The sequence below is a fragment of the Loxodonta africana genome, chromosome 16 (assembly GCF_030014295.1).
Source record: "Loxodonta africana isolate mLoxAfr1 chromosome 16, mLoxAfr1.hap2, whole genome shotgun sequence".
Classification (NCBI taxonomy): domain Eukaryota; kingdom Metazoa; phylum Chordata; class Mammalia; order Proboscidea; family Elephantidae; genus Loxodonta; species Loxodonta africana.
The window spans coordinates 70,423,770-70,444,595 of record NC_087357.1 but is presented as its reverse complement, the minus strand read 5'-3'; the positions used below and the strand labels follow the sequence as shown (position 1 = coordinate 70,444,595).

The 20,826-nt window shown below is 40.2% G+C and overlaps 1 protein-coding gene across 15 annotated transcripts in view; it reads left to right on the top strand.

Annotated features, from left to right (window-relative positions):
• The window catches only part of ASCC1 (activating signal cointegrator 1 complex subunit 1), a 151,115-nt gene that overhangs the window by 38,290 nt on the left and 91,999 nt on the right, over window positions 1–20,826 (top strand). The window lies entirely within an intron of this gene.

Sequence of the window (20,826 nt, the reverse complement as noted above, 5' to 3'; positions counted from 1 at the left end):
TTATAAGCCAGAAGAATGAAAACCCTTTTTTCTGAAGCTTATGCAACTTAACGAGATATTTTATTAATAAAGTATAGACTGTCATATTAAAATCATTTTTCTGAGCATTCTTAAAGAATAATGGGAGTGACTCAGCAGAGCCTAATTTAGCTCCCAATGCTGCATTAAAAGGGAGAGCAAAGATGATGTTTGTTTAGAGTGTAGCGTGGTCATGTAAAAAGCAGGAACAGGGGAAGCCTGTGTTTATTCCATAATACTGTGTGCCTGGGGAGCCCTGGTGGCGTAGTGGTTAAGTACTCGGCTGCTAACCTAAAGGTCGGCGGTTGGAACTCACCAGCCGCTCCACGCGAGAAAGATGTGTCAGCCTGCCTCTGTGAAGATTAGGTACACCCTTAGAATCCCTATGGGGCTGTTCTGCTCTGTCCTGTAGGGTCGATATGAGTTGGAGTTGACACGATAGCAATGGGTTTGGGTTTGCTATGTGCCAGAAGCTTTACATATATTTCATTTAATCCACAGACCAAACCTGAGAAGGAAATGTTGCCTGTTTCACAGATGATGAAATTGAGTTTCAGAGCAATCGAGGATCTCTGAAAGCTGGCAGAATTAGAGTGTGAAGTCAGGCCTGTCTGGTTGGAAGCCGATGGCTCTTTTCACCCCCCTGCCTTGTTTGAATAACTTTCACATGTGAATGGGGTTTTTTTCCACCTGCTCAGGAGTGATTTTATAAAAAAGAAAAAAATACAGTGAATGTAGAAGGCTTCCATGCTTATTTCCTCTTTTCTTTACAGAAGATATCAGGAAGTGAATTGGTGGGTCCCTCACGAATACCTGTTTTGTTAAAAAATTTGTTAGCAGGTACTTAATTATAGGTTTCGTGGGGGTGTGAAAAAATTTAGGACCTTTGACTGAGAGGTGAACCAGACCACCTCCCTCATTTTACAGAGGAGGGAACTGAGGCCTAGAGAAGTGAAGTGACTAGTCTAATTACAGCTGGAGTTAGAGCCATAGACTGTATGTTCCAGGTTAGAGGACTTCTATAGCTGCGTCATAAACCTTTGTAACGCTTGGAGTGGCCAAGCAGTGATGTATGTGACTATGATGTGAGGATTATCTTTTGGTCCCCGGTTCTCAGCGTGTACCATCCAGGCAGAGTGCTGTAAGGTGTTTGCATTCTGACTGCTGCACGTTTGCGTCAGATCCTTAGGGTTCTTTTTGAAACTGTCATGTAATGGAGCATGACCTTAAGGGTCTAAGTCCTTTCTGCTTGCTGACCGCACTGGCAGATGCACCTGGTTACGTCCAGCCCCATCTGCAGGGAGAGGATGGCTGAGTTCTAATGGGAGCTTTAGGGAACCAGAGTGAATGCCCCAGGGTGACTAATCAGTACTTCTCTCTACTGGCCTTTTCCCTCAAGCTTGACGTTTTTAGATTTCCCTGTTCCTTGTTAGTTGTTCGTGCTGAAAGCATTGCCAGTGGTTCTGCCCCAGTGGAGCCCGAGTGCTGGATTAAAGGTGAAATCGGTGTGATAATATAAGGGTTGATAGTGGTAAATCATGGAGCTGCAGCTTGAACCAGAGGATTCAAGTCTTGGACCTGGGACTGCTGGGTCTGGACATGACTTTGAACTCTGAACTTTGGTTTAAACAAACAAACAAAAAAACCCATTGCCGTTGAGTCAATTCCGACTCATAGTGACCTTACAGAGCAGAGTAGAACTGCCCCATAGGGTTTCCAAGGAGTGGCTGGTGGATTTGAACTGCTGACGTTTTGGTTCACGGCCAAACTATTAACCACGGGCCACCAGTTTAAGCTTGCACATAAGCTTTCCATGGAGATAGCTTTTGCATGCATTTTTTTCCTTGGATGAGACCTTATTTAACAGGTAAATAAACTGAGGTTCAGAGATACTGTGACTTAGCTATAAGACGCGTTTTTTTTTTTCCATCCGAACAAAACTGCCCTGGGGAATTCCTGTAACTTAACCCTTTGCTTTTCCCTGCTGGGAGGAAGGTCAACACCATTAGAATTTTCAGGCGCCAGCCTGGGTGGCCAACCTAATGGAGTGAAATAGTTCCAACTCTGAGTAATTGCAAACTTGGAGCAGGGCCCAGTGTAATTAAGCCCCTGAAGTAAAGAATTTGATGTTTTTATTCATTTCAGTGAACAAGCTTGTGGGTGGGAATATGATATATTCTGAGCTAAGAAAACAGTGGAGATTTATGCCATTGCCTTGAAGATTGGTTCCACATTAAATTGAGATAATTCAGTAAAAGATAAGTTTTTCTTGATAGATGGCATCGCTAGGCAGGACAAAATTAAAGATGTTTCTCTATTCTTTAAAAGACTGCCCAGTAGAGTTACTTACACATTATATAAACCTCAATAGAGTTAAAGGCTATTTGAACTCCTGTGACTCAAAGTTCCCCAAAAGACGTCAGATTGTGTGGCGTTTAGGTATCCCATCTCTTCCTCTTTCTGCTCTTATGCATTCTGTGTGTGTTGTTTCCCTGTATTCACGGCTTTCTAGGCAAGTGAACTTAAATTGACTTAAGTAGTATGTTTCCTAAGAGGAAGGAAAGCAGAGTTTGTGAGCTTCGTTTTTCTGGCGAGGTTGTTCGAGAAAAGCCTGAAGAATAAGGAGAAAGAGAAAGGAGGAAAGAGCAATGAAATATGAAAGTGACTGAGATAATTAACTGGGACTCTTAAACTAAGAACGAACAAATCTGCCTTGGAAGAAGTACAACCAGAATGCTCCTTAGAAGCAAGGATGGTGAGACTGTGTCTTTCATACTTTGGACATGTTGTCAGGAGGGATCAGTCCCTGGAGAAGGACATCATACTTGGTAAAGTACAGGGTCAGTGAAAAAGGAAGGCCCTCAACGAGGTGGATTGACACAGTGGCTACAACAATGGGCTCAAGCATAACAGTGATTGTGAGCATGGTGAAGGACTGGGCAGTGTTTCGTTCTGTGGTACATAGGGTCACTACGAGTCAGAACTGACTCGATGGTACCTAACAGCAGCAACAACTTAAACCATTAGGTGCATTTCTTCCCTTAGTTTGCTAGTCATTTTCCTTTTACTGCATGACCAGTCTTCTCAAATTGACCTGGGAAGGCACTGGATGCACTGTCAGGTATTTAGAATTAAGTTTAGTCCTAAAGTGACGTATTGATTTGGCCTGCCAATGATGGGGCATTTCTTCCCCTCTTCTGGTTTTCCTCTCTCTAGTCATTTTTTTTTTTAAAAGAGAAAATGGTATAATTTTACCTTTAAAAAGATCTAACATCTATTAAACCTTGAAAACAAATTGTTTTCTCTTATATTTGTGCTTAGAGTTTTTTTTTTTTAATTGTTAAATATAACATAGATCAGGAAAGTGGGTAGGACAAATGTATAGTCTAGTGAATTTTATAAAGCGAACGTGTTTGCAACCACCACACTGGCCAGGAGATACAACGTTAACAGCACTCCAGATAGTCTCCTCTTAGAGCCTCCAGAAAGAACACTACCCTGCTTACCTGTATTAGACTTCTGACCTCCAGAAAATAAGATAAGTTTATGTTTTTTAAACTGCTAACTTTGTGGTACTTTATAACAGCATGTCCAGGCATGGACCAGTAACTTGAAATTTGCTTCCAAAAATTGGAGGGTGCCAAGAGACTGAAGAAAGAGGTGGGCAACTCCACGGTGACAACAAAGAAGTTTACTAGGGAGACTTACATATGAGGCAAGCCCTGGGCAGCAGCAGGACCAGTGAAGATCTCTGTGTCCTTTGGTGGAAAGGCAGAGGTTTTATAGTGGTGGTGGATAATGGTGGCTTCATGCGTAAGAATTCAAACTGTAGTGAACTAGAGGGCCACATGAGGGTGCTCATCTTTGGCCTGGCAAAGCGCGTTTCCCCTTCAGTAAGAGGCCAGCTCTTACAATCTGGCATGTTCCTCCTCTCGTGCTATAGTGTGGAGCTCATTTCCTTCCCACCCGGGAGATGTATAGATGGGTTGGCCAGGTGCTGTGTGGTACCTGTGCATGTTCAAGAGACAGAAAATTACCATGTGCCCAGAACAGGGGGCGCCTTTGCTGATAAGGAGGAGGAATTGAGAAGGAGAAGGTGACCCAATTCCCAGCCTCCTTGTCAGAGAATGCTCTGGGCCCAAGGCTTTTACTTAGGCAACCTGGTTGGGAGGTATAGGGGCAGACCATTCCCCCTAACACAACAGCAATAGGAAACCAATATAGGAAATAGTTTTAAACACAGAAAAGTTGTAAGTAGGACAAAGTAGTACATCCGTGTGCCCTTTGCTCAGGTTGACCCAGTGTTAATGTTTTATCATTTCCTCCCCCATAACTAGATACTTTTTCTTTCTGAATTACTTTAGAGTGATTTGCATATATCATGATCCTTTATCTCTAAATACTTCAATACATATTTTCCAAGGATGGGTTTTTTTGGTTTTTTTTTTAACATAATAACTGTAAAGTTCTTAACTTCGGTAAATTTAACATTGATACTTTTATCTAATTTACAGTCCACATTAGAATTTTGTCAGTTAACCCAGTAATGTCCTTTGTGGCGTTTTTTTCCTTTCCTCTAGTTCAGGATCCGGTCGAGGTCAGGTACTATACTTGTCATGCCTCTTTAGTCTCCTTCAGTCTGGAACATTTCCACAGCCTTTCTTTGTCTTTCTTGACTCTTTTTTTTAATAGAATGGTTCTCATTTTGGGTTTGTCTGATGTTCCCTCATGAATAGGTTCAGGTTATGTATTCCTAGCTAGAGCACTGCCTAAGTGATGATGTGTCCTTCTCAGGATATCGTGTCTCGAGCTCCATGATGTCCGTTTCTCCCTCATTGGTGGTGGTAATTTTGATCATCCAGTCAAGGTATTGTTTGATTTCTCCCCTCTATAGTTACTCTTTTTTATTCCTTACAACCTATAAGCAATCTGTGGGGAGGCATTTTAAGACTATGCAAATATTTTGTCCCTCAACAAAATTTCCCCTTCGATTTAGCATCCCCTGATGATTTTGGCCTGGACCAATCTTTACTATGATAGTTGGAAAATTATGATTTTATAAGTCCAGTGCTTTCTCTGTACTTACCAATTGACATTCATATTCATTACTCTACTGTTAAGAAACAGCCCTCCCTTCTCCATCTATCGTCTGTGTATCTGCCCACCCACCTTCCTCCCTATTATTGATACTGGATCACACATTCCTATTTTTTCAATGGTTTATAAATTATCGTTCTTTTAACTATTTTGGTGTTCAAATTGTCCCTGATTTAGCTAGTGGGAGCCCCTTTAAACTGGTTCCTGTATTGGTGACATGCCTACATTTTTTTTTAGTCCCTCTATATTTTCTGGCATAACAAGATGTTCCAGGCTTATGTTGTACATCCATGCCCCGGACCTGGAATCAGCCATTTCTCCGACAAACCTTGGTTTCTTTTAGGGAAATGGTTTTAAAAATCAAAACGTGGGTGCTAGGTATGGTTGGGATGTCTTTGCTTCTAGGCCCGTTCAACAGACAACGTGGAAAAATATGCATGTGTATAAAAAAAAAAAAATTTTTTTATACATACACACATACATATATACATATACAAGTACACACATGTGTATACCTATACATATTTTAGAAATCAAGAGTTTGCTTTGTGTGTTGGTCATCTACTGCTGCTGTAACAGAAATACCCCAAGTGGATGGCTTTAACAAAGAGAAATTTATGCTCTCACAGTAAAGTAGGCTAAAAGTCCAAGTTCAGGGTGTCAGCTCCAAGGAAAGGCCTTCTCTCTAAGCCCTGGAGGAAGCTTGTCATCAGTCTTCCCCTGGAAGATTCCCTGCTCTCTGCTTGCTTCGCTTTCCTTTTATCTCCTGTAAGATGAAAGGTGGTACAGGCCACACCCCAGGGAAACTCCCTTTACATTGGATCAGGGATGTGACCTGAGCAAGGGTGTTACATCCCACCCCACCCCCCCCCCCAGTCCTCTTTAACCACAGGCAGAGATTATGATTTATAACACATAGGAAAATCACAAAATGAAATATTACCACACAATACCGGGAATGAGGGCCTAACCAAGTTTACAAATATTTTGGGGGGACACAGTTCAATCCGTGACACCTCCCTTCCCATCCTTCTTAGTTTACTTTTATTTTTGAGTATGTTGAGCATCACCATGTTTCCAAAGGTCAAAACTATACAAAAAGGCTTACTCAGAAAAGTGCTATTTCTTTCTGTATCCTTTCTGCCTCATTTCTCTTCATTCCTTGTTTGTAACCAGCTTCACTGTTTTATGGTTTATTTGTCCTGTATTTCTTTTCGTAAAGATAAGCGGATATATGTATGTCTTCTTATATTCCGTCCTTTCTTACACAAAAGATAGCAAAGTATATATGCTCTTCTGCACATTGCTTTATTTTTAAAAAAATTTATTGTACTTTAGGTCAAAGTTTACACCGAAGATTAGTTTCTCATTCAAAAATTTGTACACAAATTGTTTTGTGACATTGATTGTAACCCCCTCAATGTGTCAGCACTCTCCCCCTTTCCATTTCCACTGTAAGTTCTCTGGGTCCGTTTGTTCACGGAGTCCCTTCATGCCTTTTCATCTTTGCTTTTGTGCAAGTTTTACCCATTTGGTCTCGTATACTTGATAGAACTAAGAAGCGTGTTCCTCGCGTGTGTTATTGTTTGTTTTATAGGCCTGTCCAATCTTTGGCTGAAAGGTGGACTTCCTGAGTGGGTTCAGTTCTGAGTTAGCAGGGTGTCTGGGGGCCATAATCTCGGGGGTTCATCCAGCCCCTGTCAGACCAGTAAGTCTGGTCTTTTTTTTGTGAATTTGAATTTTGTTCTACATTTTTCTCTCCCTCTGTCTGGGACACTGTATTGTGATCCCTGTCAGAGCGGTTGGTGGTAGTAGCTGGGCACCATCTAGTTCTGGGCCCTGGCTGGTGAAGGCTGTGATTCATGTGGTCCATTAGCCCTTAGGGCTAATATTTTCTGTGTGTCTTTGGTTTTCTTCATTCTCCTTTGCTCCAAACATGATGGATCAGTAGACATTTCTTAGATGGCTGCTCACAAGCTTTTAAGACCCCATACACCAAAGTAGGATGTAGAACATTTTCTTTATGAACTATGCTATGCCAGTTGACCTTGATGTCCCCCGATACCATGGTGCCCAGCCCTTAACTCCACTAACTTGATCCCTCAGGGTGTTTGGATGTATCTAAGACGCTTCTGTGACCTCGCCTTGTTTAAGTTGTACTGATTTCCCCTATATTGTGTGTTATTTTTCCCTTCACCAAAGCTAACACTTGCCTACTATCTGGTTAGTGATTTCCCCTCTCCACCCCCCTCCTCCCTCATAACCAGCAAAGAATGTTTTTTTGGTGTGTAAGTTTTTTTTTTTTTTTTTAGCGTTTTCTTGGGTTTTTATAATAGAGGTCTCATATGATATTTGTTTTGCCCATTTTTTAATTGAATTATTTGTTTTTTTATTGTTGTTGAGGTGTTGAAGTATTTTATAGATTTTAGAGGTTGGGCCATTGTCGGATATATCGTAGTTGAAAAGTTTTTCCCAGTCTGTAGGTTCTCTTTTTATTCTTCTGATGAAGTCTTTTGATGAGCTTAAGTGTTTAATTTTAGAAATTCCCGGTTACCTAGTTTATCTTCTGGTGTTTGTGCAGTGTTAATTATGGTTTGTATTGTATTTATGCCATGTATTAGGGCCCCTGGTGTTGTCTCTGTTTTTTCTTTCATGATTTTTATCATTTTAGGTTTTATATTTAGATCTTCAATCCATTTTAAGTTAGTTTTTGTGCATGGTGTGAGGTATAGGTCCTGGTTCATTTTTTTTTTTTTACAGATGGACATCCAGTTTTGCTAGCACTATTTGTTAAAGACTACCTTTTCCCCATTTAATGGACTTTGGCCGTTTGTCAAAGATCAGCTGACCATACGTGGATGGATTTGTGTCTTGGTTTTCATTCTGTTCCACTGATCTACGTGTCTGTCATTGTACCAGTACCAGGATGTTTTGACTACCATGGCTGTATAGTAGGTTCGGAGATCAGGTAGTGTGAGGCCTCCTACTTTGCTCTTCTTCTTCAGTAATGTGTTACTTACCCAGGGCTCCTTTCTTTTCCATATAAATTTAGTGATTAGCATTTCCATGTTGTTAATGCTGTTGGTATTGGAATTGGGATTGCATTATATCCATAGATCATTTTGGATAGAATCGGAACGTTCACAATGGTGGGTCTTTCTATCCACGAGCATGGTATGTTTTTCCATTTTTATAGGTCACTTCTGGTTTCTTACAATAGTGTTTTATAATTTTTATATAGATCACTTAGGTCCCTGGTTAGATTTATTCCTAAGTAATTTTTTTCTGGTTTCTTACAATAGTGTTTTATAGTTTTTATATAGATCACTTATGTCCCTGGTTAGATTTATTCCTAAGTAATTTTATCTTTTTAGGGGCTGTTATAAATGGTATTTGTCTCAGGCTGGATTTTGCAGCAAAACCAGTAAAGCATATAAATATAGAGAGAGAGAGACTTAAAGAAATGGCTCCCGCGATTGTAGAGACTGGAATGTCCCAAGTCTGTGGATTAGGATAGAGGCTTCTCCCGATTCACGTGGCCACAGGGCCTGGTGAACCCAAGATCGGCAGGTCAGAAAGCAGGGCTCTTGCTCACAGGCTGTGAATATCAATGAATCCTAAGATTGGCAGGCAAGACGGAAGGTCTTCTAGTTCACGTAGCTGCAAGGGCTAGTGAACTCAAGATCGGCAGGTTGGAGAGCAGGGCTCTGCTCACAGGCTGTGAGGATTGGCAAATTCCAAGATCAGCGGATAAGTTGATAGCTCAAGTCCCAAGAACTGGAGGTCAGATGAACAGCAGGCAGCCGTAGGATCCAGAGCGAGCAAAAAGCCAGAACTTCTGCTTATATTTGGATGCAGGCCACACCCCCAAGGAAACGCCCTCTCAACTGATTGGCTAATCTCAGCAGATCCTATCATAGGAGTGATCACATATAAACACTGAGAATCATGGCCCAGCCAAGTTGACACACAATCTTAACCATCGCAGAATTGTTTTCCTGATTTCCTATTCAATGTTCTCATTGTTGGTGTATTGGAATCCAACTGATTTTTGCATGTTGATCTTATATCCTGCTACTCTGCTGAATCTTTCTATTAATTCCAGTAGTTTTCTTGTGAAATCTTTGGGGTTCTGTATATACAGGATCATATCATCTGCAAATAGGAATAATTTTACCTCTTCCTTTCCAATTTGGATGCCCTTTATTTCTTTTTCTTGCCTTCTTGCTCTAGCTAGGACTTCCAGATGTTAAATATGAGTGGTGATAAAGGGCATCCTTGTCTTGTTCCCATTCTCAGGGGGGATGCTTTCAGCCTCTTTCTGTTGAGAATGATGTTGGCTGTCGGTTTGTAAAGACGTCTTTTATGCACATTGCTTTTTTCACGTAACAGTATGTCCTGAAAATCCCCCCGTCTCAGTATATAGAGTGCTTCCTCTCCATTGCGTGTTTATATATGGTTTTCAACCAGTCTCTTATACTTGGACATTTAGGTAGTTTCCTGTATTTTGTAGTAATGGCACAGCAACTAGCCTTGTATGCATGTATTTTACACTGTTGGAAGTGTGTCTTCAAGATAAACTCCTAGAGGTAGGATTGCTGGATCAAAGGGTCATACTTAGGTACCCTTTGTTCTGTTAGATACTGCCACATTTCCCTCCATAGGGATTGTACCATTTTTCATTTCCGTTGGCAATGTGTGAGAGTTGTCTGTTTCTCCATGGTCTCACCAGCAGAGTGTATAGTCAAGCTCTTGAATTTTTACCAGTTCAATGGGTGAGGAATAGTATTCTGTGTAGTTTTCATCTGCGTCCTTTATGAGCGTCCTTTACATCGTTTCATGTGTTCAAGGGCCATTTTTAAATCTCTGTTTTTGTGTGAAGTGTCTGTTTATGTCTTTTGTGTATTTTTCAACAGGATTTTTGGTGTTTTTTCCTTTGATTTTTAATGATTCTTTGGATAGTAGGGATTGCTGTTGTTAGGTGCCGTCGAATTGGCTCCAATTCATAGCAGCCTTATGGAAAACAGCATGAAACATTGCCTGGTCCTGTGCCATCATCACAATCGTTACTATGTTTGAGCCCATTTTTGCAGCCACTGTGTCAACCCAACATTCTAGAGATAAAAAAAAAAAAATTTTATCTCTGATATATGTTATAAATACTTTCTCCTTGTTTAACATTTGCCTTTTGACTTTGCTTGTGTTTTTTTTTGGCCATATAAAAGTTTCCTATTTTTAAGTAGTTAAATTTATCAGTCTTCTCTCTTCATACATCTGAATATTGAGTCATGGTTTAAAAAATTCAGTTAAGAGGAATTCATCCATGTTTTCCTTTACTACTTGTATAGTTTAATTTTTTTACATTTTAGTCCCTGTTCTATTTGGAGTTTATTCTTACGTGTGGTGTGTTTTTTCCGAATGGCCGTCTTAGTTCTTTCAGAATAACTTCTTGTTGTTAGGTGCTGTAGAGCTGGTTCCGATCAACTCATTGAGTCGATTCTGACTCATAACAGCTCTGCAATAGAATGAAACACTGCCCCGTCCTGCCTCATCCTCACAATTGTTACCATGCCGGAGCCTATCGTTGTAGCCACCATGTTATCCGTCTCATTGAGGGTTTTCCTCTCTTTTGTTTTTAATAACTTATAAAAAAGACCATATTTACTCCAGTAATTTGAGATACTTTTATCATGTACAAAGATTTCTGTGTGTGCATAGTTTTGTTTTTTATTTTTAAGTAACATTGTGTTTTCAGTGAAGGTTTACACAGCAGTTTAGGGTCCTGTTCAAAAATTTCTATACAGGTTGTTCAGTGACTTTGGTTACATTGCACGAACATTCTCATGATTTCTGTTCTGGTTGTTCCTTTCCATTTATCTAGTTTCCCTGCCCTCTTACATTCTCATCTTTATTTTAAAGTAATTGTTGATCCTTTGGTGTATATAGGTGATTTTTTAAAGGTGCCCAGTACTTACAGATTATATTCATTATTTTTTGAGCCTATTTGTTGTTTAGCTACAAGGTGACTTCAGGGGTTAGTTTTGGTTTAAGGTTTTAAAATTATTGCAGGGCTATAGTTTTGAAGAGTCCTCCAGTCTCAACCAGTCCAATTGGAGGTCTGTTTTAGAAATTTGAGGTTCTGTTCCGTATTTCTCTCCTAATTTATCAGGATCCATCTATTGTGGCCCTGATTAGAATGGTTGGTAGTCATAGCCGGGCATCATTTAGTTTTTCTGGTCTCAGAGTAGATAAGGTCATGGTTCGTATAGACTATTTGTCCTATAGACTAGTTTATTCTTTGAGTCTTTGATTTTCTTCCCTCTCTTTTGCTCCGGACAAGTAGAGACCAATAGTTGTAACTTAGATGGCCACTTGGACAGTTTTAAGACCCCAGACACTACTCACCAAACTAGGATGTATAACATAACTTTATGAACTATATTATACCAATTGACTGAGATGTTCCGTGAGACTATGGTCCTAATCCTTCAAACTCAGAAATCCAATCCTGTGCGGTGTTTGGTTATGTCTAAGAAGTATCCGTAATTTTGCCCCCATGTGCTTTATTATATAAATGGATATATATGTGTATAGTCACATAGATGCATATATATATATATATGCATACTCACATACACATATATATACATACTTCTATACATATATGCCTACATACATAAATATCTGCACATATATATATTTTGGTTGTTTTTGCTGTTTCAAAACTGTATGTGCCTTAGCAATTTACCAGCAGGTCCTTTTTTTCTTTTTAATAATATTTTATTGTGTTTTTGGTGGAAGTTTACATAGCAAATTAGGTACCCATTTGACAATTTCTATACCAATAGTTTGATAACGTTAGTTACATTTTTCTCAGTGTGTCAACATTCCAGTTACATTCTGGTTGTTCCGTTTCCAGTGTTATAGTTTCCCTGCCCCCTTCTTTTTTTTTTTTTTTCTCGGCTTTAACAAAGAGAAATTTATTTTCTCACAGTCTAGTAGGTTACAAGTCCAAATTCAGGGCATTAGCTCCAGGGGAAGGCTTTCTCTCCCTGTCAACTGTGGAGGCAGGTCCTTGTCCACAATCTTCCCCTGGTTGAGGAGCTTCTCAGGCACTGGGACCCCGTGTCCAAAGGACACGCTCTGCTCCTGGTGCTGCTTCCTTGATGGTATGAGGTCCCTCCTTTGCCACCACCCCCCTCCCCCCGCTTATCTTCTTGTCTTTGCTTTAGAGTAAATGTTGACCTTTTAGTCTCATATAGATGGTTTTTTAATGAAGCACTGTATTCACGGTTAATATACTTTACTTTGTGTGTTAGTCTGTCATTTTGCTTAAAGATGACCTTGGGATAGTTTCAGTTCAAGGTTTAAAGAATATCTCAGGGCAATAGTCTCAGGGAGTCCTCTAGTCTCAACTGGTCCAGTAAGTCTGGACTTTTTAAGAATTTGAGTTCTGTGTTTTCCTTCCATTCTTCTCAGAGTCCATCTGTTGTAGCCCTGATCAGAACAGTCAGTAGTGGTAGTCGGGCACCATCTAGTTTTGCTGGTCTTGGGATAGATGGGCCCATGGCTTGTGTAGGCTATTAGCCTTATAGATTATTTTCTTCTCTGAGACTTTGGCTTCCTTCTCTTTTGCTTCTGATGAGTAGAGACCAGTAGTTGTATCTTAGATGGCTGGTCACAAACTTTTAAGACCCCAGATGCTACTTACCTCACTAAGCTGCAGAACATGAACTTTGTGAACTGTATTATTCCATTTGACTGAGTTGTCCCATGAGACTGAGGTCCTGAGCCCTCAAACCCAGAAAACCAATCTCTTGAGGTATTTGGTTATGTCTGAGAAGTATCCGTAACTATGTTCTCCACACATATCTTGCATACACATACATATAGATACTTCTATCTGTGTACACATCTGTACACACATGGACCTACCTCTACACATACATGCCTATTGTTATGGATTAAATTGTGTCCCCACAAAATGTGTGTCATCTTGACTAGGCCATGATTCCCAGTATTATGATTGTCCACTATTTTGTCATCTGATGTGATTTTCCTATGTGTTGTAAATCCTATCTCTGTGATGTTAATGAGGCAGGGTTAGAGCAGTTATGTTAATGAGGCAGGACTCAATCTACAAGAATAAATGATATCTTGAGTCAATTTATTTTGCAATATAAAAGAGAGAAGAGAGCAGAGAGGTGGGGGGACCTCATGCCACCAAGAATGCAGAACCAGAAGGAGAGCACGTCCTTTGGACCCAGGGTCCCTGCACTGAGAAGCTCCTAGATCAGGGGAAGATTGATGATGAGGACCTTCCTTCAGAGCTGACGGAGAGAGAAGACCTTTCCCTGGAGCTACCACCCTGAAGTCAGACTTGTAGCCTCCTAGACTGTGAGAGAATAAATTTCTCTTCCTTAAAGCCATCCTCTTGTGGTATTTCTGTTACAGCAGCACCAGATGACTAAGACAGAATTTGGTACCGAAAGAGTGGGATGCTGTTCTAACAGATACGTAAAGTGCAAAGGCGGTTTTAAAATGGAATGGTAGAGGCTGGAAGAATTTTAAAGTGCCTATAGGGTTTATAGGGTCGCTATGAATTGGAATCGACTTGACGGCAATGGTTTTTTAATAGTAAAAGTCTAGATTGCCTTGAAGAGACTGTGGGTGGAATTATGCACATCAAAGACAATTCTGGTGCGGACTCAGAAGGAAGTGAAGAAAACTGTTACACTGGAGACGGCGCAAACAGCAAAAAGCAGCAGCAGAACCAGGAGACCAGGGCAAGACAGTGAGGCAGCCAACCCACAGAGCAAGAGAGCTAAGTGCCTTTGTGCAGGAGGCTTTCTGGCGGAGTGGGGTGCTGTCACAGACTGAATTACGTCTCCCCAAAAATGTATGTAACAGTTTGGCTGGGCCATGATTCCTCATGTTGTGGTTGTCCTCTGTTTTGTGATTGTAATTTTTTGTCATAGAGGATTAGGGTTGAATTGTAATTTTATGTTTAAGATGATTAGGGTGGGATTGTAACACCCTTACCAGGTCACATCCCTGATCCAAAGTAAAGGGAGTTTCCCTGAGGTTTGGTCTGCACCACCTTTTATCTCTCAAGAGATGAAAGGAAAGCTAGCAGAGAGTTGGAAACCTCATACCACCAAGAAAGCAGTGCCAGGAGCAGAGCGCATCCTTTAGACCTGAGGTTCCTGTGCTGAGATGCTCCCAGACAAAGGGAAGACTGATGAAAAGGACCTTCCTCCAGAGCCGACAGAGAGAGAAAGCCTTTCCTTGGAGCTGATGCCCTGAATTTGGTCTTGTAACCTACTAGACTGTGAGAGAGTAAATTTCTCTTTGTCAAAGCCATCCATTTGTGGTATTTCTGTCATAGCAGCACTAGATGACCAAGACAGGTACCTGCAGGCACTTAGCAATGGAGCTAAGCCATGGAAAAGAGAGCTGAGTGCCTTCTGGTTGAAGTTTACTGGCAAAGTGGGGTACCTCCAGGCACTTATTGATCGAGCTAAAGAGCTTTGGAACACTTGCCTCAGCCGGGGGAGGCCCGAAAGGCCAAGGAACCAGAAAGCAGAAGCTGAAGAGACAAGGAACAGAGGAAGCAGAGCTGCCTTAGTCTCAAAGGGTAGGGCCATAGCCTCTGGGGTCTCAAAGAGTCAGATCTTCACCAGCTTGGTTCCAGAGTGTGGGGCTGCCATTCATGAGTGCCAGTGGGATGGGGCCAGATCTGTTGCCAGAGCTGAGGGGGCAGGGCTGCCATGCTTAAGGGCCCTAAGAATGGGCCTGGCTGGGACCAAGGGTGTGGAGTTGCCACTGAGATAGACTAGGAGAATGGAACCACCCAAATGCGAGGGAGCATAGTTGCTGGCCCACTGGCCTGTAAGGAGGAGCTCTGAAGCACAGGGCCGAGGGGCCTCCACCCGGGATCCAGACAGAGTGACCAACACCCAGAGTCTGGAGGGCAAGGCCGTTGGTTGCCTAAATGGTCTCAGAGAACAGAGGATTATTATCAAGCCTTAAGAGCTAAAGTAATATGTTCTGCTGACTTGCTTGGTACCTGTTATCCCTTCTTTCCCTCCAGTTTCTCCCATTTGTAATGGAAATATCTACCTTGTACCTGTTCTACCATTGTACTTGGGAAGCAGATAACTTGTGTTCTAGATTTCACAGATGAAAAGGAGTTTTTGAATTTTGGACTTGGAGGTGATTTAAGACTTTTGGTATGATATGATGGGATGAATGTGTTTTATATGTGGCAAGAACACGAATTTTGGGGGGTCAAAGTGTGGAATGTTATGGATTGAATTGTGTCCCCCCAAAATATGTGTCGTCTTGGCTAGTGCATGATTTCCACTATTGTGTGATTGTTCACCATTTTGTCACCTGATAGGATTTTCCTGTGTGTTGTAAATCCTACCTCTATGATGTTAATGAGGCAGGATTAGAGGCAGTTATGATAAAGAGGCAGGACTCAATCTATAAGATTAGATTGTGTCTTGAGTCAATCTCTTTTGAGATATAAAAGAGAAGAGTAAGCAGAGAGGGTGAGAGAACATCACACCATCAAGAAAGCAGTGCCAGGAGCAGAGTGAGTCCTTTGGACTGGGTTTCCTGCTCTGAGAGCTCCTAGACCCCGGAAGGTTGATGACAAGGACCTTCCCCCAGAACCGAGAGAGAGAAAAGCCTTACCCTGAATTCAATCTTCCGACCTTCTAGACTGTGAGAGAATAAACTTGTGTTTGTTAAAGCCATCCATTTGTGGTATTTCTGTTACAGCAGCACTAGATAACTAAGACATCTCTACACATGAGTATGTGACCATACACTCATTCTTTGGCTATTGTCGGTGTTGCTACCAAATAATATATGTCATGTTCTTTACACAAATGGAGCCCTGGTGGTGTAGTAGTTAGGAGCTATGGCTGCAATTCGAATCCACCAGCCACTCCTTGGAAACCCTATGGGGCAGTTCTCTGGGGTCACTATGAGTCAAAATCAACTTGATGGCAATGGGTTTGGTTTGTTTTTTAGCACAGACATCCTTTTGTACATTTCTTAGTGGCATCATTTACTTTGATCAAGCTGTGCTCCTTACGTATTTCAGGCTACTTTCCCTATCATAAGAAGTAATAAGTATCTAGGATTTAGAGAATGATTTTACCCCACCCCCACCCACCCCAGGTAACCACCAATGATCATTGATCTCTGTATATATATTTATTCTTCTCATAAAAGTGGGATCATAAAATATTTGTCCTTATGTGATTGACTTATTTCACTTGGCATTATGTCCTCCAGGTCCATCAATATTTTAATATGTTTTGTGGACTGATCATTCTTCTTTACGGTTGCATAATATTCCATTGTATGTATCTACCACATTTTGCTTATCCATTCATCCGTTGAAGGGCACTTAGACTGTTTCCTTTTTTTTTGCTATTGTGAATAATGCTGCAATGAACATAGGTGTGCATATATCTATTCGTGTCTGTTTTATTAGCTCTTTAGGGTATATACCTGGGAGTGGGATTGCTGGATCATAAGGAATTTCTATTTCTAGTTTTTTGAGGAAGCACCATAATATTTTCCATAGCTATTGTACCATTTTACAGTGCCACCAGCAATGAGTAAGTGTTCTAAACTCCCCACATCCTTACCAACATTTGTCGTTACCTGTTTTTTTTTTGTTTGTTAAAATCAGTGCCTTTTGAGCCAGGGCAAGGTGGTATCTCATTGTAATTTTGATTTGCATCTCTCTAATGACTAATGATTGTGCACATCTTTTTGTGTGTTTGTTGACTACTCGAATGTCCTGGTTGGTGAAGTGTCTGTGTCCTTTGCCCATTTTTTAATTGGGCTATTTTTTTTTTTTTTTTTTGCCATTGAGCTGTTGAAGTTTTTTTTTTGTATTTTAGAGGTTAGACCCTTATCAAATACGTCTTTTCTGAAGATTTTTTCCTAGTCTGCAGGTTGTCTTTTTACTCTTCAGATAAAATCTTTTGATGAGCATTGTGTTGTTGTTGTTAGGTGCCATCAAGTCAGTTCTGATTCTTAGCCTACAGGACAGAGCAGAACTGCTCCATAGGGTTTCCAAGGAGCTGCTGGTGGATTTGAACTGCCAACATTTTAGTTAGCAGCAAAGCTCTTAACCACTACAGCACCAGGGCTCCAATGATGAACATTAGTATTTAACTTTTATGACATCCCAATTATCTAATTTGTTTCCTGCTATTCATGCATTTGTAGTTTTGTTAGTCTGTTTTTTAAGAAATTAGAACCCATAGTTTTCTCCCAGGAGCTTTGTAGTTTCAGATATAAAATGTAAGTCTTGATCCAGTTTGAGTTAATTTTTGTGTATGGTGTGAGGTATGGGTCCTGCTTCATTCTTCTGCAAGTGAATATCCAATTATGCCAGCACCATCTATTAAAGATGCTCGTTTCTTCCCTATTGAATGGACTTTGAACCCTCGTTGACAATCATTTGTTCTTAATGGATAGATTTACTTCTGGGTTCTCAATTCTGTTCCATTGGTCTATGTATCTATAATTGAATCAATATCAGGCTGTTTTGATTATAGTGGCTGTATACTACATTTTGATATCGGGGAGCATGAGAGCCTTCTATTTTGTTTTTCTTCAATATTGCCTTGGCTTTTCAGACCCTTTTTCCTTTCCATGTAAAGCCGGTCGTTTTTCCAGTTCAGTAACGAATGTTGTTGGGATTTGTATTGAGATCACAGTGTATCTATAGATTGCTTTAGGTAGTGTCATGGATTGAATTATGTCCCCCCAAAAATGTATGTATCAATTTGGCTGGGCCATGATTCCTAGTATTTTGTCATTTTCCTGTATGTTGTAAAGCCTGTCTCTGTGATGTTAATGAGGGAAGATGGGCTGCAGTTGTTAGTGAGGCAGGACTCAGCCTACAAGATTAGATTGTGCCTTGAGGCCATCTCCTGAATATAAAAGAGAGAAACAAGCAGAGAGACAGGGGGACCTCATACCACCAAGAATGCACTGCTGGGAGCAGAGCAGATCCTGGAGTCCCTGTGCAGAGAAGCTCCGAGTCCAAGATTGATGAGAAGGCCGACACAGAGAGAAAGCCTTCCCCTGGAGCAGATGCCCCAAATTTGGACTTTTAGCCAACTTTACTGTGAGGAAATAAACTTTTCTTTGTTAAAGCCATCCACTTGTGGTATTTCTGTTATAGCAGCATTAGATGACTAAGACAGGTAGTATTGACATTTTCATTATATTAAGCCTTCTAATCCATGAGCACCGAATGTCCTTCCATTTATGTAGGTCTCTTTTAGTCTCTTGTACAATTTTCAGTGCATGAGTGTTTTATGTACCTGGTTAGCTTAATTCCTAGGTATTTTATCATTTTGGGGGCTAATGTAAATAGTATTGTTTTCTTAATTTCCTTTTCAGAATACTCCGTCTTAGTGTAAAGGAACCAGTCTAGTTTTTGTGTGTCGATCTCATACCGTGTGCGAGTAGTGTTTTTAACGTTATAAAAACCTCTGGGAGATCATCAAATAGGAAAGATTGGATATGAGACAATTACTCTTAAATTATTCCATAAAGATAGCTCTCGGTAGGTTGAGTTATAGGTGAAAAATTGCTTCATGGTTGCTAGGATGCTCTTAAGAAGAGAAGATACACACATGTGCACACACACACACAAAATGCTTTATTGAGGGATAATTTACATGCCATAAATTGTACCCATTTTACGTGTGTTATTTAATGAAATTTAGTAAATCTAGAGAGTTTCGCAACCATTACTACAATTCAGTTTTAGAACGTTTCTGTCACCCCAAAAAAGATCCCTCATGCCTGTTGGCAGTTCCACCCATAACCCCAGGCAACCATTAATCATCTCTCTGTCTCTGTAGATTTTCTTTTCTGGACATTTCATATGAATGGCATCATACAATATGTAGTCTTTTGTACCTAGCTTTTTTTTGTTAGCATAGTGTTTTTGAGGTTCATCCAGATTGTTGTATGTATTAGTAGTTCATTACTTTTATTATTGAATAATATTCCATTGTGTAAATGCACTACGTTTTATATATCTATCCACCATTTGATGGATATTTGCATTGCTTCCCTGTTAGAACTGTTATTAATAATACTGCTATGAAATTTGCTTGTAAGTCTTTATATAGACCTGTGTTTTCAGTTCTCCTGGGTAGAGCCCTGGGAGTAAAATGACTGAGTTGTATTTTAAATTTATGTTTAACTTTTAGAGGAATTGCCAAACTGTTTTCCAAAGTGACTGTACCATTTTACGTTTCCCCAGCAATGTATAAGCAGTACAGTTTCTCCATTTCCTTGCCAACGCGTTCCTATCTTTTTGATTATAGTCATTCTAGTGATATCTCATGGATTTGATTTGCATTTTCTTAATGACTTACAGTGTTGCGGATCTTTTCATGGTTAGCCATTTGCATATCTGCTTTGGTGAAATTTCTATTCAAATATTTTGCTTATATTTTAGTTGGGTTATATGTATTTTTTATCATTAAATTTAAAGAGCTTTTATATATTTACATTTATCAGATATATGATTTATAAATATCTTTCTCCCAGTTTGTGGCTTGTCTTTTCTTAATGGTGTCTTTTGAAGCACCATTAAAAAATTCAAAGATTTCTTGAATCTTAAATTTCAATTTTGATCAAGTTCAATTTATCAATTTTTTTCTTCCGTGAATTCTACTTTTGCTGTCATATCTAAGAAAAGCAAATATTAAAAACACTTGTTTTCATAGAAGTATGAGATTTGCTTTATTCCCAGGGCTAGTTTAGTGATCATACGTACTTATCGTGTGAACTTTGTTGAAATGGGTGAGGACTTGCCTCTGGGTGGTATTCTTATTATTTCAGCCTTCTCTAGACAGTTGTTACTAGGAAGGCAATATAATGTTGGTTAAAAGTGCAGCCTTTGGGGCCTGACTGCCTGGGTTTGAACTTTGACTTCATTGCTTCCTAGCAGTATTACTTTGGGAAAGTGGCTTTATTTCTCTGTACGTCAGTTTCCTTATCTATAAAGTGTGGATAATAATAGCACTTCCTTCATGGGGTTTTTGCCTGTAAAGTGCATAGAGCAATGCCTGGGGCAGAGAAAGGGCTTAACAAATGTTCGCCATTCTTGCTTCGGAAGCAGTTCTCACCTGGAGTTTGGGATGGAGTTGTGAATGTTGGAATCACTTGGGGGCTTTTTAACATCTTGGATGCATTTTCTAAGTGACAAGTTCTGCCGTGGGTTAGAGCAGCTGAGGCGACCAGCTTGCACTTTGCCTTTGTTGACACATTTAAAGCTGATTGCTCCTTAAAAATCACTTTCATGAAATGGGGTAGTTTGGGTTGATGTGTAGAATCTCAGAACTTTTCATCAGATATAAAAATAGCTGAAGTTCCATTAACACTTAGAAAACGAATTAACCTATTAACTCCTATTGCCAAGGCAAAAATTAGGCAGTAAGTCTTAGGAAAACCAAGAATGGGATTTAAGTTACCCTCACTTGATAAATATATTTCTCTGCCTTTGGGGTGGTTCATTAGGCCCGAGATCAGATTACGGGGTAAGAACTTGGAATTCAAAGATAAGTTGCTGCATTGTTCCTGTTGGAGGGGAAGAGTCTCAGCATTTTTTCTTATCTCCATTTGCAGAATGATGTTGATGAAACTTGAGAG